Genomic DNA, 18,765 nt, shown 5'->3' with positions numbered 1-18,765 from the left:
AAATGATGACTACCATGTTTTAGGAAACATCCAGTAGAAGCATAAATACCTGATGGGCTTGTAGTTTTCCTCAGTGCTTTGGTTAGAGTTCCAGGGGCCAGTGGTGCGGATGCAGTTGCTGGTGCCGGTGTAAGAGGTGCTATGCAAAAAGAGTTCAAAAATTCACACTTGACCATCATTTGCATTCATTTATATTCTCTATTACAGTAATGTGTTTAGCCCACAGCCAATACTAATGAGCGAACATCTGGTGAAATATCTAAATCCAAACGCAACAATATAGGCTAAAGAAAATGACTAAGAACTAATTTCATATCCCAAACCAATCCCCAACAAAAGTGCCAAAAACAAACCTAAAAAGCTTAGGTAGAAATCAGATGCAAATAACCCCCTGCACAGATGATAATTATATTTTATAACTTATATTAATAAGAACTAACTCTATTGCCCACATTAGTGCCCCCTCCAAAAATAAGTTTGAGATTTCTTAGATTTTGTACTCATCTAATTTCCAAAGCCTCTTGCTATTTCCATCACTTACCTCATTTGCCACTAACTTTTTGGTTTAAGGGAAACCACACTCCCTAAACACACCTTTTTAAAAATGGGTCAGCACCTGCATGCTTCTCATTTATCCTCTGCACCTCTCAACACCTCAACTCACTGGTGCATTAAATCCCTTCATCAAAGTTATACCCTCTCCTCGATCTTTTGTTCATAGATGTTTCACAACTTACATCCAAGGCTGTATGCTCCTGCATCAGGCCCCACATACAATCTGCAGACAACAGAAAACATTCAGGTATATGAGGCACATACATCCCCAATCATTGCACAGTGCACTTTGATCACCACTCATCCAAACATAACATTTACCAGCAGGTATTCTTAAGACTGGGGCCACCGCCACAGGCTGTCGTATTGCCCTAGCAACACCAACATCTGTAAAGAAAATCAAATTAAAGATACATTTTTATGTCCAGTCCAAAGTTTAACAAATTATAATATTAATTTTCCCCTCCCCACAAAAAAAAACAAAAAACACCTTTGCGAGGCTCTATAGTGCCTCGAAGGTTGACTCTTTCACAAATACTTGTGGCTGATTTGGTCACCTCCCCACTTCGTTTGGACGTCTCTCTAGTAGTGCCTGACCTTTGAGTCTCAGCTGCCGTAGTGGTAGCTTCAACAAAAAAAGAGGAAAAAACATATTAATGTAACCCTGGCAATCCCATAAAAATAATAACACAAAAAAAAAATTAGAAAAACACACATTTATACCGGAAACTGAAAAAGTGGAAGGCACAGCCGTGTCCACGCCACCCTCGACTCCTTCAACCAGTACGGGTGAAAAATGATTGCAAAGTTTTTCTTCCCAGATATTACAGATCACATCAATACTAGTACCTCCCCCGGTTCCCTCTGCGTGTCTGGCTATGCGAGCCATTTTATCCTTTGTTATTTTTTTGCAGTCTCGCCATCTCTTTTTGCAATTTTCGACAGAGCGCTTTCTCACCCCCTCAGCACTAACTTTCTGGGCTAGGTCAGTCCAAATTTTATTTTTTCGTCGGAGTGTTGTTGCGGCTGCATTAATACCCATCAGCCTGTCATAATGTTCTATGACTAGAGTAACAAGGACATTGTTCTCGTCTTTTGAGAATCGTGGAGCACGAGACACCTCAGCCTCAGATTCTTCTTCATTACTTGAGGCTTTTTTGCCATTATTGGATTTTGTTTTGCTTTTTCCTTTCCTGCGCTCTGGGGGTGGGGCCACCCATTCCTCACTGGAAGAACCAGGTGTGCTGGTTTCTTCAGCAACAGTACAAGGTTGAGATTCACTGTCACTGTTGTGTGACACTTGTGACATGCTGCTAAAAGACAATAAAACAAGTTAATCAAATAAGATGGAAAAAAAAATTCCACAAACAGTTTAGAACACACTTACGTCTAAAAAGTCCAAAAACCACCAAATATCCGGACAGAAGTCCAACAGGACGGAAGATCCAGCCAAACTAAAGAAATAAATAAAAATTATTTTATATAGCAAACATGCACAGCTAAAAAAAACTAGTCACCAAACATGGGGAAAAAAAGCATGGCATACAAGTGCAGAAAGAAAACATGGTCAAACCCCAATGCACAGCATTAGAAGTAGGCGTGGCACCAAACAGGGAAAAAAAACATGGCATACAAGTGCAGCAAGAAAACATGGTCAAACCCCAATGCACAGCATTAGAACTAGGCATGGCACCAAACATGGAAAAAAAACATGGCATACAAGTGCAGCAAGAAAACATGGTCAAACCCCAATACACAGCATTAGAACTAGGCGTGGCACTAAACGGGGAAAAAAAACATGGCATACAAGTGCAGCAAGAAAACATGGTCAAACCCCAATGCACAGCATGAGAACTAGGCGCGGCACCAAACGGGGGGGGGGGAAACAGCATACAAGTGCAGCAAGAAAACATGGTCAAACCCCAATGCACAGCATTAGAACTAGGCGTGGCACCAAATGGGGGGGAAAAACATGGCATACAAGTACAGCAAGAAAACATGGTCAAACCCCAATGCACAGCATTAGAACTAGGCGTGGCACCAAACATGGAAAAAAAACATGGCATACAAGTGCAGCAAGAAAACATGGTCAAATCCCAATGCACAGCATTTGAACTAGGCGTGGCACCAAACAGGGAAAAATAGACGTTATGGTAAGAACTTACCGTTGATAATGTGATTTCTCTTATGTCCACAGGTATCCACAGGATAACATTGGGATGTGGTTGAGCGACAGCGGAAATGGCACCAACACGGTCACAAGCTTTCTGGCCTCCCAGGATGCATCGGGGCTTCCCCATATAGTCCCGCCCACTGACTGAGTCAGATCAGTTCTTTCCACAGCGATTTAGGCAGGAGCATCAGGTAGAAACCTATTTAGGCGATAAGAACACACATGTACACCCTTCCATACAAGAGGGAAGAGGTTTAGTGATTGTCAAGATCCTCAAATCAGGTGCGTCAGGGTGGGATCCCTGTGGATACCTGTGGACATAAGAGAAATCACGTTATCAACGGTAAGTTCTTACCATAACGTCTATTTCTCTGGCTGGGTCCACAGGATTATCCACAGGATAACATTGGGATTCCCAAAGCCAATTTTAGTGGTGGGGACGCTCCTGATTACACAGGAGGACCTTTCGCCCGAAGTCTGCGTCATGAGAGGCAAAAGTATCCAAGGCATAATGTCTAATGAATGTGTTTATGGAAGACCATGTGGCTGCCTTACAAATCTGTTCTGCTGAAGCACCCTGTTGTGCTGCCCATGAAGGACCTACCTTACGTGTAGAGTGTGCAGAGACATTAGCCGGAGTAGGGAGATCTGCATGAGAATAAGCTTCTGATATTACCATTCGGAGCCATCTCGCCAGCGTCTGTTTACTAGCAGGCCATCCTCTTCTATGAAATCCGTAGAGAATGAACAGAGAATCTGTTTTCCTGATGGCACTAGTACGATCTATGTAGATTCTTAAAGCTCGGACTACGTCCAGCGACGCTTCTCTAGCAGATAGTCCCGATACCTGAAAAGCTCGGACTACAATCTCTTCATTCAGGTGAAACTTTGAAACCACCTTTGGAAGATAACCAGATCTCGTTCTGAGAACTGCTCTGTCTGGAAAAAAACTTAGGAAAGGAGACTTACACGATAATGCTCCTAAATCTGACACTCTTCTGGCTGACGCCATTGCCAGTAAAAAAAAGCACTTTAGCCGTTAACCATTTAAGATCTGCTCTCTTAAGCGGTTCAAACGGAGGACCCTGGAGGAATTTAAGAACTAAATTCAAATCCCAGGGAGCTGCAGGAGGATCAAATGGAGGTTGAATATGTACCACTCCCTGAAAGAAAGTACGTACATCCTGTAAATCAGCAATCTATCGCTGAAACCATACAGTTAATGCTGATACTTGAACTCTCAAGGAAGCAACTTTAAAACCTTTATCCAATCCTGCTTGAAGGAAATCCAAAATCCTGGATACTTTAAAAGATCTTGGATTCAAACTTTTTCCAGTACACCAATGAATATAGGCTTGCCATATTCTATGATACACACGAGCTGAAGAAGGCTTTCTTGCTCTAAGCATAGTTTGGATTACTTGTTTCGAAAATCCTCTAGCTTCTAAGATAGAGGTTTCAACAGCCACGCCGTCAAAGACAGGCGATCCAGATGACTGTGGCAACAAGGACCCTGCATTAGCAGATCTGGATGTTGAGGGAGCAGTATTGGTGCTTCCACGGACATCCTCAGAAGATCTGTGTACTAATGCCTTCTTGGCCACGCTGGAGCTATTAGAATTATTGCTCCCTTTGCTTGCTTTATCTTTCTCACTACTCTGGGTAACAGAGATATTGGAGGGAACAGATACGCCAGATGAAATTTCCATTCTACTGACAGTGCGTCTACAATTACCGCTCCGGGATCCTTTGTTCTCGATCCGTACCTTGGAACTTTGTTGTTTAGACGAGACGCCATGAGGTCTATCTCTAGTAGACCCCATCTGTTCACTATTGTCTGAAACACTTCTGGGTGTAATGCCCATTCGGTTTCCTGAATGGTGTGTCGACTGAGAAAATCCGCTTCCCAGTTCAGTACACCTGGGACAAACACTGCTGACAATGCCGGGAGATGGAGTTCTGCCCATATTACAATGGGAGTTACTTCCTCCATCAGTCTCTTGCTGTGAGTTCCTCCTTGATGATTGAGGTATGCTACTGCTGTCGCATTGTCTGAGCGAATCTGGACCAGTTTTCCTTGCAGACTGTCCTTTGCCTGAACTAGAGCCACATAAATGGCCCTTATTTCTAACAGATTTATTGGCAGGCAACTGTCCCTTGCTGTCCATTTTCCCTGGAACCAAAGGCTTCCGAGTACCGCCTCCCAGCCTTGCAGGCTGGCACCTGTTGTCAGGACTTGCCATTCTTTTATCCAAAAGGGTCTCCCCTTGTTTAAATGGTCTGTCTGTAGCCACCACGCTAGAGACCTTTTTACGTTTACTGGAAACTTTATCATCTGCTTCTTTATCGTCTGATGATTTCCGTTCCATTAGGTCAGAATAAGGTGCTGTAATGGTCTGGAGTGGAATTGCGCATGTTCCACCATGTCGAAGGTTGACACCATCAGACCCAACAGTCGCATTGCTGCATGGACTGACATTGTCTGGGCGTGCAACGCTTCCTGAGCCATGACCTGCACCTTGACTATCTTTTTCTCTGGTAAGAGAACTTTCTGTAGGTCTGAATCCAATATGGCCCCCAAATGAACCATCCGCTGTGACTGATTTAGAGACGACTTTTCCCAATTTATGAGCCACCCGTGTCTCTGTAAACAAACTATTGTCTGTTGAAGATGGCTCAAAAGTAAATCTTGCGAAAGTGCTAAGATTAACAGGTCGTCGAGGTATGGGAATATTCTTATCTTCTGTTTGCGCAGACAAGCTGCCATAACCACCATAATTTTGGTAAACACCCTGGGTGCTGTTGCTAGCCCGAAGGGCAAAGCTTGGAACTGAAAATGTTCCTGGAGGATGGCAAACCTGAGGTAACACTGATGAGACAGTGCTATAGGCACATGTAAGTAAGCATCCCGTACATCCAGAGATACCATGTAATCTCCCGGTTCCTTAGCCAACATTATGGAGCGTAACGTCTACATGTGGAATCTTGGGATCCAAATGTATTTGTTCAACATTTTCAGATTGAGAATTGGTCGAAATGACCCATTTGGCTTCTGGATTAGAAATAGATTGGAGTAAAACCCCTGTCCCCTCTGTGATGGAGGTACAGGGACAATCACACCTGACTGCAGTAATTTTTGGACTGCTTCCTGCAGGGCATTGGCCTTCGACTCTATACGAGACGGGCTGGTGCAAAAAAATCTTTGAGAAGGCTGCCTCCTGAATGGGAACCCATACCCCTGAGATACCACCTACTGCACCCAAGCATCTGTTGTTGACTGTTGTCATATGTGTGCGAAATGAAGGAGTCGGCCCCCAACCCTGGAATCCTCCAGGCGGAGGCCCGTCTCTTCAGGCTGATGGTTTCTGTTCAGGCTTGGAAGCTGGCTTTTTGCTAGACCACTGCTTCCTACCCCTGGTTTTGAACTGGGGTTGCTTAGACTCCTCTTTAGCTTTCGCTTTGCTTTGCCTTGCCAACGAAATGAGCGAAACTTTGAACCCTTAGACTTAGGGTTATAAGTAGCCGGAAATCTGACCTTCTTTGATTCAGCCTCTGATTCTAGGATATCAGATAATGGTTTCCCAAACAATATATTACCAATGAAAGGAAATGCTTCCAATTCTTTCTTGGATTCCGCATCTGCTTTCCAGGTACGTAGCCAAACTGCTCTGCGAGCGGCTACTGTCAAGGCTGAAGCTTTAGAAGCAACTGTACCCATATCAATTGCTGCTTCTTCCAAGTATTGGGCAGATTGTCTTAAACGGCTTAAATGATACTCTTGCTCCCTATTAGGAGAAGAGATGTCATACTCTAGTTCCTCTATCCATTCGCCCATTGCCTTTGCTACCCAGGCCGAAGCCATAGCAGGTCTTAACCACTGCTCCTACTAGAGAAAATACATTTTTCATGAAGCTATCTACCCTTCTGTCTGTGACATCATTTAGTGAGGTAGATGACAGTGGTAAAGCAGATTTATGAACAAGTCGCAGAACATGTGCATCTACTTTTGGAGGAACTTCTCTTTTCGAACAATCCGCAGCTGGAAATGGATAATAAGAATTCCATCTTTTCGGAATCTTATATTTCTTACTGGGCGTCGCCCAAGACTCATCCATCATTTCCGTCAGCTCATCTGAATTCAGTTTTAACTGATTTTGTTCGTTTAAACACATGTGCTTTAGATTTTAACAGTGTCTTGGCTGGCTCTTCCAAAGAGAGAACAGCCTTCACAGCATTAATAAGTTCAGCTACATCCTCCGAACTACAACTCTGCAACTGATCATCATACGGAGTATTTGAATATACTGTATCATCATCTGTTGTATCATCTTGTGTAGTCTGCCACATAGACGCATCTGTCTTAGTCTTACCTGTCCCTTGGTTGCTTGTAGAGGCTACTGGAACCAAGCCGTAGGAAGGGAGCTGCATGTATGGGTTAATAGCGTAACCTAACCCTAGAGGTGGTGCTACCGGAGTTAACCTGTCCGCTATTGAAGATAAAGTCTTTGCGAACATATTCCATGGTGGCTCTGTTGGTGGTTGAACCAACTCCTGTTTTTTCCTTTGCTGAAAAGCAAAACAGTTCGCACACAGTACCTCATAAGTGACCAATTGGTCCATACCAATTACCCCTGTCTTACAATATAAGCATGTTAGGGATATAGGAGTGCTTGATATATTCTCCTCGTCACTTTTGCCACTCAAAGACATGGTAATAATCTGTTAAAGACTACACAATTTGTGACTGAAAATCACCTATATATGAGTATATAGAAGTGAGATCAATGTGACCACAGCCGTGCACCTGAATTGAGGGTCAGAACAGGACTGACAACATAGAAAAGTCAGCACACATACTAGCAGTCAGTCACATGTAAAGGCATTAGACATTGTCATATGAGAATGCAACCCCCATAACAACTTACAAGTAAGTAGGAAAATTGTACTTCTGTTTCAACTGGTTCTTTTTCAACATAACATGCAGAAAACACAGTAATATACAGATCTCATATGCAATATGTACTAAAAATTAACAATTCATACTAACAAGTAGAGAGAATTTTTAGTACTGTATACCCTTCCTCTGTAGAGCGGGATACAGGGAGACTCACCACACTTCCATATCCAAGCAAATGCGCCCGCAAGACGCTGAGTGGATTCAGACGCTACTGATGTACACTACTGCACCTGATAACGGACACAGTTGCTCACTGACTGACACGGACGCTCAGCGACTTCCACGTGTATGCAGACGCTAAGGCCTGCGACTCGGTCTAGGCGGGATCTCTAGTGCACACAACCGCAGCGTCTAAGCTGCGACCGAGTACCCTCGTGGTAGCGTCTGAGACGGAAGTGAGGTCATTTAGTTCATGGACCGGAGACGCGCGGAAACTGGTTATGAACTCGGAGGAGGGGCGGCCAGGAGAGCGTCTGAATCCCCCTGTTGACTTAAACTCTAAGGATCGCGGCCTCTACCTAGTCCTGGCGCCTATGATCCCTAGAGCGTAGCGCTGTCGCACTCGAGATTTTCGGCGCATCAACACACTGTTTGTAGTCTCCACCAATACAGTGTAACTGTGTCCGGACCCCTCTAGTAAGAGGAAATCCATAGACTTACCTTCCCCCCATGCTGCGGCCACAGCCTGGTTACGTCTGCTGGACCTGCTAGAACATCCGACACAGACGCCCGTCGAGACAGCACTGTACCGCGAAGGTAAGCGTTGTTGCGACCCGGTGGGGAGTTGTTGGAGCGACTCTTTACAGTATGTGTTTAAGACGCTGTAAAGAAAAGTCGCTCAAAAAATATAGTAAGTCTATAAAAATAAAATAATAAAAGCTTCAGGCTGCTTTATTCACAGCAACCCTGTGACCATGCGCTTCCTGCCACACCAAGCAAAATACTGATCTGACTGAGTCAGTGGGCGGGACTATATGGGGAAGCCCCGATGCATCCTGGGAGGCCAGAAAGCTCGTGACCGTGTTGGTGCCATTTCCGCTGTCGCTCAACCATATCCCAATGTTATCCTGTGGATAATCCTGTGGACCCAGCCAGAGAAATAAAGCATGGCATACAAGTGCAGCAAGAAAACATGGTCAAACCCCAATGCACAGCACGAAGTAAGCGTGGCACACAGCAGAAATAAAAATTTAGAGAAAGCAGTAAACATGTGGGTTGAAAAAATAAAAATAAAAAAACACATTTCACATTTATTTATATCAAATATGTTTACACAAAAACATTTCTACTGCCAGCATGTATATTTTTTTTTGCAGCCAAACCCCAGCTACTTGCAGAAACATGTTCTACACAAACAAACTTTACTAATTACAGAACACACACATATCCAGCACATATAACAGCATTACAAAAGCATACATCTGCACTACAAAAAAAATTCCAAGCAACATACCATCTGGGAAAGGTCAACTAGATAAGGCTAAATCAGCAGAAAACACACTTCATTACATGTACCATAAACACTTTCAAGCAAGTATACAGCAATAGAAAAGCATACATGTGCCCTTCCATAATATTACAAACAAGATACTAGTGATCTAAACAATAATAATAGCTGGGCAGGGTGAACTTCAGTTTCTGCAGAATACTTACTGAAGCTGAATTGTGCCAACTCCTCTGCTGCTCCACTCTGCAAAACTCCCAAACGTGGTCAGCTCCTTACAGGTGCATCCAAAAATGGCAGAGTGGCTTCTTACAGCAAACTCCCACTTTATATCCTCGCTGTCGGCGCGGGAACTTTTGGCGGGAATAGAACTCTCCGCCCAAACCACTCCCCGACATGCAGATTTAAGGCGGCGAACACACCCAGAATTTAATTCCTGACAAAACAGGAAACTCCAGCCAAACGAATTCCCATGATGAGCGCAAATTTGCCTGCTCCGGGAATTGTCGACAATTTGAAGTCGGAATTAAATCGACCCCATTGTGTGAGGCCAAGAGAGGAGTTTGGAGGCATGGGGAGATTGTGGACTGTCAATAGCAATATTGAAATCACTCATGATGATGGTGGAGATGACAGAGGATAAGAAGTGTGGGAGCCGGGCAGAAGAATCTTTTAGAAATTGTTGTTTGGGTAGCCCAGGTGGGCAATAGATAGCTGCAACAGACAGAGAGAAAGGGGTGAAAATCCTGATAGAGTGAACTTCAAACGATGTGAATGTGAGTGATGAAACCTGTGGTAGAACTGTGTATGTGAAAAATTGGGACAGTAATATTCCAACCCCACCTCCTTTAATGTTACCAATCCTGGAGGTGTGTGTGAAGTGGAGACCCCATGTGACAGTGCTGCAGGGGAGGCTGTATCTGATTGTGTGAGGCATGTTTCTGTTATGGCCAGGAGGTTGAAGTGGTCAGAGATGAAGAGGTCGTGGATGGACTTTAATGTGTTACAAACAGAGCCTGCATTCCATAAGGCACATTTTAGTGACTTGGAGGGTGATGGGAGACGTGATATTTATGAGGTTAGACGGATTTCTATATAGTTTTGAATCAGCTGAGTGTGAGTGTGGCAAGTGGTTGGTGCCTGGATTTGGTGAAATGTCACCAGCTAATAAAAGCAGAAGAAAAAGATAAATATTGGTGTAGTATTGTGAGTGTTTATTATGGTGGCCGATTGTGGATGTCAAAGTACTTGTAGAGAAGTAAGTAAAAAGCTAATGAATGTTTAGAAGAGTGGAGTGTAATGTAATGAAGCTGTAATGTGCACAGAGAATGTAGGATGAGTAAAGTTTGGTGAGAATTCCATGAATTATAATATGAAATAGTAGTTAAGTGAACATGCTGTGGTAGTTTGAAAGTTACATTTTGGGCTAAGTATAGTTTGTTTAGCTTAACAATTGCCTTTTCCTTGATGTAGTTCAATGTTTGTTTAAATGTTTTGTTTTTTTGACTGTTCAGATAGCACACTTCGGTAATCCACACTTTGGTAAATCCACGCTAGCTCCACCCTCACGCTAGCTGCCCCCTTGACTGAATCTAAAGAAATGCTATGTCTGATTAAGATGCAGGCCTACACCTGAGCATTTGGTCACCTGATTGAAATGCTAATTAATCAATGAACATAGATTGCACAGTGTAGGTAAACAGACAGCAGTCAACTATCAACTAATCCACAATGAATTTCATATACATAGGAAATGACAATTACAGGAAACCCTTTATAGCACATATGTTTAAAACAGATGAAAAGCATAAGTGATGTTTGCAAGTTGCATGTGCGTTAATGCAGTCTGATGAGACTTGTAGTGCACTAGAAATGATTCCACATACGTTTACGACAGATGAACAGATGAGGTGCTTGGAAGCTTTCAACACCTATATCGATTTGTGCAATAGACCCTATTACGGAATCAATTAAATAGTTTTGCATACAGTATTTACAATCATAAATAGATATCAACCATTGTCTGCTAAGGTGCTTGGTAATAAACAACAAATCACTAGGTTCATGCATTTGACATGGTTATAAAATCAATGAAACGTACAGGAAATATATTTGTATATAAAGCAGAAAGAAAAATATAATTGATGAAAGGGATCTGAAAGCAGAGAAGATTAAAATCATGTTTTAAACTCAGGTATAGATCACATGTTCAACAAGTTCTTAAAAGCATTTCCAGAAACCTTTTGAGCTCTGAATCAGGCGCTAGGTTTTTCTGGCTAAAAATCCAACTGTTTCCATATTTTACATTTCCCATCTCTATGTTCTTATATGTCCCAGGTGGCTTTAATATTTTAAATGTTATTAAAAAAATTAAAATCACCAACTCAGCATTTGTTTTTTATTGCTTAGATATAGAATGTACTACAGGGCATTTTTTACGAACAATTAAAAAAAATTGTAAGCTTCCTACTGGCGCTGTCCCATATAACTAAAACCTTTAATGGCCTTTTTTATGTTTATGATGCATTTGCCCATTTAACCAGTTTTTCTGGTGATCACTTTGGATGTCAGTATAACTTCCAGATCGATAACATTTACGTAATTCTTGCATTTGTTGACAGTTACTTCAATATTTATAAGCAAAAATGAAGCAGCCTCTAGATCAGGGGTCCTCAAACTTTTTAAACAGGGGGCCAGTTCACTGTCCCTCAGACCGTTGGAGGGCCGGGCTATAGTAAAAACAAAAACTATGAACAAATTCCTATGCACACAATATATCTTATTTTGAAGTGAAGAAACAAAACGGGAACAAATACAATATTTAAAATGAAGTAAAGTTAAATCAACAAACTTGACAGTTTTTCAATGGGAACTATGGGCCTGCTTTTGGCTAATGAGATGGTCAATGTCTGGTTCCATATTTGTCACTGCTAGTCGTAACAAGTGATGCAAGTGTGCATCCGTTAGTCTTGATCTGGTTGGAGATTTCAAATGTTTCATTCTAGAAAAAGTCTGTTCACAGACATAAGTGCTGCCAAAGATGGTTGCCATTTTGAGTGCATGGTTCCTGAGATGAGGATATGTCTCAGAGGGGAGAGATGCAATAAAAATTATGAAGGCTGCTTGGCTTGAATGCGTCTTTCAGAGAGTCACAATTCTGCAGTTCAGCCAGTTCCATTTGGTAAATTGTATCCACATTTTCAAAGTCAATAGAAAATGGGTTACGGAAAAGCTGTATGTCCTGTTCATGGAAGTGAAGCTCTTTAAATCTAAATTGGAACTCCTTTTGCAATTTTTCCAGTGAATCCACACATGTTTTGTTTGGGAATGCAATCCATGGTTTTTCCGCTAACAGATTTTGAGTTCTGGGGAGATGGCAGAAGTTTTCCTCCTTCACTTGTTTGATGAGGAGGCCTAATTTTACTTCAACTGCTTTGACATGTGATTGCATATCACAGATGAGCTTCCCCTTTCCTTGAAGTTGCATATTGAAATTGTTGAGTAGCTCTGTTACATCTGTCAGAAAGGCAAGGTGCCATTTCCATTCTGCATCATTGAGCTCTGGTACTTCTTTGTTTTTTGAAAGCAGAAAAGTTGTAATCTGTGGAAGTAAGTCATAGAAACGTTTCAAAACTCTCCCTCGACTCAGCCAACGGACTTCTGTGTGATACAGAACATCTTCATAGTCAACATTTAGCTCAGACAGAAATTCCTGAAATTGTCTGTGGTTTAGTGCATGAGCTCTAATGTAGTTAACACAAGATACCACAATTTTCATAACAGAGTCCCACTTCAGTGATTTACTACACAGCGCTTGTTGGTGGATGAGGCAGTGTATGGCTATTGGATGAGAATGGTTATGTTTGTCCATCTCTTGGTTAATGCGAGCAATTACTCCTTTCTTAGAGCCCACCATGCTAGGAGCACCATCAGTTGTCACGCTGGCTAGTTTAGCCCAGTCCAGCTCCAAACCATTCATAGTTTGGCAAACCTTTTCATAGATATCCTCTCCTGTAGTTGTTCCTTTGATGCTTTGCAGTGCAGCAAGCTCTTCTGTGACTTCGAAATAATCATTCGTCCCACGAATAAAAATTAGAAGTTGTGCAGAATCACGAACATCATTGCTTTCGTCAAGTGCCAAGGAAAAATATGAAAGTTTTTTTGTGGAGTTTTGCAAATGCTGATGCAAATTGTCTCCCATTTCTTCAATCCTCCGTGTAATTGTAGGTCCTGAAAGACTCACTGTACTAAATAAATCGGCCTTCTCTGGACACATCTCTTTGGCAACAGAAAGAAGGCATTCTTTAACAAATTCTCCCTCCACGAATGGTCTGCCAGTGCATGCTATTAGCTTGGCAACTTGAAAACTTGCTCGCAGTGATGAAATATTGAGCTGCTTCTGCTTCACAAAAGTATTTTGCTGAGTTGTCAATGTATTTTTCAGTTTTAATATTTTATCTTTTCTCACTTCTCCTCCAACCAAACAATCATATTTATCTTTATGTTGATTTTCATAGTGTCGACGCAAATTATATTCTTTGAACACATACACTATATTCTGGCATATCAGACATACAGCTCTTTCCTTGTACTGCATGAAAAAGTAATCATAAGTCCACTGTTCTTTGAATATCCTACACTCCGAGTCAATTTTTCTTTTTCTTGACATCATTGTTTCCTAGGGATTCCAAATTGCTATTAGTAAAATACCAATATATATATACAGCGCTACAAAAACAATATACCAGCAATAACTTTGCCCACACAGAGACATACAGACTGCAATGCCCAACTTCCTCCAAGCTGCCTCTGCGCTGTGATGCCTCCGTTTCCTGCACTCTCTCTCCCGCTCTTCGCGCTCCCGCTTCCGACCTTCACTGCCCACAAGTTCTCATGATCCAGCGCTTCAGCCGTCCAGCCAATCGGCGGCGGCGGCCGCCCCCTCTCCCTCTTCCACCAATGACCGTCCTTCTCATGTAAAAAAAATGACAGACAGGCAGCGGCGGCATAAACACCCGGCGGGCCATATAAATGTCCTCAGCGGGCCATAGTTTGAGGACCCCAGCTCTAGATCATAGGTTCTCAAACTCGGTCCTCAGGACCCCACACAGTGCATGTTTTGCAGGTCTTCTCACAGAATCGCAAGTGAAATAATTAGCTCCAGCTGTGGACCTTTTAAAATGTGTCAGTGAGTAATTAATACACCTGTGCACCTGCTGGGTTACCTGCAAAACATGCACTGTGTGGGGTCCTGAGGACCGAGTTTGAGAACCCCTGCTCTAGATCAATTACCCCTGAGGGTAGACAACAATTAGGGCAATGGCACTTCAGAATTGGTTATATTGGTAAAAGATATTGCTTTCCTGTGTAGAAAATGTGCAATGGACAGTTCTGAAGAACTTCTTTCAGGCACAGATAATACGTGGTTTTATAGCTGTATATGGAGATGTGGAGTCCAAAACTTATGGCGCATCCACAGCTTACATACCAAGTGTATATCTCAAAGGAAGTTTAAGAGAGGCAAACATAATGCAATCTTTTTAATAACGTAAAACAAACTCCAGATGGAGAATTCTTAGGTGCATGTAAGTGGCAGTGGCAGAACTTGTAAGTGGTGGGCACAGGTGCAAGAATTTAATATAGGCTCCCTTCCTCCACCCCAACCCAAGTTCACAATATGCCACATGTCAGTGGGAGACAGGGAGAGGCAGAGGGTGATGGGGAGAGACAGTGGGTGATGGGTACAAGCACAATGTCCTGCACCTTTAAATAGTACCCACCACCAAACAGCAGCAGGTGACACTGCAACCTAACTATACAGAGGCCGATTACCTACAGTATACACATTATCCAGCCTCCATTTCAGATGTATGGCAGGAAGAGCAAATAGACCCCGCCACACAACCACAGTCTAGGTGAATTGCAGCAAGGTCAATAATGTCCCAGGTATTCATTAAACCTATTAAAGTAAAGGAGGTACACACGCAGAGATGTGTGCTGAGCGATCTAGCATAGGCGATTTCCCTTGAACATCCCAGTGTCTAGATCACTCATGCACATGTAGCAATCTGTGCCGAGCTATCTGTGTTGAGCAATTTGTGCTAAGAAAAAGAAAAAAAAATAATTTTACGTAGTGGGTTGGTATTAAAGAAGGTGGGGGTGTGTCTTTGGTCTTTGCTCTGTGCATAGTTGGTATATTAGCTAGGATTGTCCTCACTTATGCCCCCTTAAAAAAAGATTTTTTTTAAGGGGGAATAAGTGAGGACAAATGGGGTACAACAGTGTGGACCAAGTCAGGCATACCAAAAAATACAATCGTAACTTTTCCCCACCAAAAAAAAAAAAAAAAATGAATCCAATTTGATAAACTGTTAAAATTACACAGCATCATTTTTTTATCAAACAAATGTTACTATTTATAAAAATGTAAATAGTTATGCAACTGAATTCATCGATATGTATTAGGACAATGATTGACTGTTGAGCAAGGATTATTCAAACATACCAAAGAATAATCAGGCCTAAAAGTAGAGTAAAGCCAGGAACAGTGATGCCATCCAGCTTGGGCAAAGAAGACAACGAATTTGTAGACAATGTCCTTTAAAAGAACACAGGAATGATCGATATCTCAACGTTCAAAAGTCCAGGACAAATATGTTATCTAGAAACCGACACTAAGGTGCTATGAACAAGATGAAGTCCTTTGTATCAAAATAGTCAAGGAAACATGGAAGAACAATATTTTTAACTGAAACTAAACAAACAAAATTTATAATGAATTTTTTTTTAACATTTACAAAATGCCGTAACTAGCTGTGTGCAGAGAGTGCTCTGCACACAGCGCACCTGTGGAGGGAGCGCATCTTGCTCCGAGTCCCCGCTTGCCAACAGCAGGCAACGCTGGCGATGGAGTGTCCTTCGCTTTGCTTCGGAGTCATCTGCAAGTCAGCCGGGAGCCAGGACACGAGTAAGAGGCAGTGGGCAGCAGGACAGCTCCGGAGCGCTGGTGGGTGAGTATTGCGGGAGATGGGAGCGGTGAACTGGTGATCGAGGAAGCCAGGAGAAGGGCGCAGGCCAGAGACGACTGCTGCGCTGTGGGGACAGCTGGGAGACTTGCGGGAGAAGGCAGCGGGCACACGACAGCGCGCTGCTGTGGAGAGGAGAGCAGGCAGCGCTGCGATGGAGTCCTTTGCTGTGCTGAGGGGTCAGCTTGGAGCCATCTCTGGAGCGGTGGTGGGTGAGTATTGACAGGGCTGGGAGCGGTAAATGCCAGCTGACCGTGGAAGCCAGGATGAGCGCAGGGATGATTTTATGGCCATCTTGCCATGGCGATCACTGGGACCAGTAATAAGATTTCTGGAGTGGCAATTGAGTATGTATTTTTTATATCTCTGTACAAAAGGTCAGATTTTTAGGGACCCGGACCCCTGTCTATGATGATGGATCCACTGAGGTTTTAAAGCTGAGTTAATGCAGAAGACAATAAGAGTTTAAAGCAGGGTACATTGGAAGACTTGAATGCACTCATAGCAGCAAAGAAATGGTAAAAACATTCATTTAACATGTGAATGATTGTCAGCCAGCCTGGGAAATGGGGGGGGCACCGATGCTGTTTCTTGCACACAGCACCGAAATGTCTAGTTACGGCACTGCTGTGTACTCAGCGTTGCGGAGTACAATCCAGTGGACAGAGTGCTGGTGGGATGAGTAGGCGGAGGTGGTGTTGGTGGGGGACCCGGCGTAAAATTAGGCGCTGTTGCGGAGGATTATCCGGCGGATATTGGTAGGGTTGGTGGTAAGGATACTGGGGTTGTGGGGCATTTCATGTGTGCTGCATAATATTTCACATTAGATCCAGGTCATCGGAAAGGTCATTATCCTCTGCCCTCCTCAATGCATCAAATACTATGCGATCATATTGGAAAATTGTTGAATGTTGTCTGGTGGCCTATTAGGCATTATTGCCTCCGCATGTTGGAAAAATGTAACTGAACTGGTGGCCGCAGAACCGGATCTTATTGCGGAAGTCCTTTGTCTCTGCCTTGGTGGTGCTGTTTTGACAGAGAAGTTGTTGCTGACTCCTCTCCACTGCACTCCAGTTCTGCCTCTGTTGCGGAAGTGTCCACAACCAGCTCCGGGGTAGATTCCTGTAAAAAAAATAAGAGAAAACATTAGTACCTTGATTAACAATGATAAAGTTGAACATTTTTTTTTTAATTTACTAAATCAAGTGTCTCCTCTTCTTGCGTCATACTAGGAGACTCTTCATACAGGCTACCCCGTCCATGTATCCTTGACTCTCTCTCCAAAAGGAACTTCATCTGTTCATAGTACCAGAGCATTGGCTGGTAAACATCAGTCCCAGCTCCTAAACACTGGGAATCGGTCATTCGTGTATGTTCCTTCTTGAACACTGTCCGCAAATTTGCTATCTTCTTCACCCAAGCTAGATTGGCATAACTGTTATGGGCTTTACTGTATTCGACCAATTGTCTGTAGGCCTGATCCTTATTCTTTTTTTTTTTTTTCTAATCCTTGCTCTGGATCTTCCACAGACAATCCATGCTGACCGTCAGATTGTGGGGGGAAAAAAACCTTCCTGCACCCAGACACAAACTAATCAAGCACATGGTGACCCACAGAATGAAAATAAAAGCCATGTTGAACCCAGACACCGAATAAACATGCTGCCCAACAATGCCCCATGCTGCTGCTGCCCCCTCTTCCTCCAGTATTAGTTATTGTGTCCCTTATAATATGCCCCCACAGTGCAGTGCCATATATACATATGCCCCCACAGTGCCAGATATACATATGCCCGTGCAGTGCCATATATACAAATGCTCTGACGGTGCCAGATGTACATATTCCCCGACAGAGCAGTGCCAGATATACATATGCCCACACAGTGCAGTGCCAGATATACATATGCCCACACAGTGCAGTGCCAGATATACATATGCCCCCACAGTACAGTGCCAGATATACACATGCCCCCACAGTGCCAGATATACTTATGCCCCCACAGAGCAGTGCCAGATATACATATGCCCCCACAGAGCAGTGCCAGATATACATATGCCCACACAGTGCAGTGCCAGATATACATATGCCCCCACAGTACAGTGCCAGATATACACATGCCCCCACAGTGCCAGATATACTTATGCCCCCACAGAGCAGTGCCAGATATACATATGCCCCCACAGAGCAGTGCCAGATATACATATGCCCACACAGTGCAGTGCCAGATATACAAATATTCCCCCACAGTGCAGTGCCAGATATACACATGCCCCCACAGTGCCAGATATACATATGCCCCCACAGTACAGTGCCAGATATACACATGCCCCCACAGTGCCAGATATACTTATGCCCCCACAGAGCAGTGCCAGATATACATATGCCCCCACAGAGCAGTGCCAGATATACATATGCCCACACAGTGCAGTGCCAGATATACATATATTCCCCCACAGTGCAGTGCCAGATATACACATGCCCCCACAGTGCCAGATATACTTATGCCCCCACAGAGCAGTGCCAGATATACATATGCCCAGAGCAGTGCCAGATATACATATGCCCCCACAGTGCAGTGTCAGATATACATATGCCCCCACAGTGCAGTAC

Source organism: Pseudophryne corroboree, chromosome 4 (assembly GCF_028390025.1).
Source record: "Pseudophryne corroboree isolate aPseCor3 chromosome 4, aPseCor3.hap2, whole genome shotgun sequence".
Taxonomy (NCBI): Eukaryota; Metazoa; Chordata; class Amphibia; order Anura; family Myobatrachidae; genus Pseudophryne; species Pseudophryne corroboree.
Note: the sequence above shows the minus strand (reverse complement) of the source record.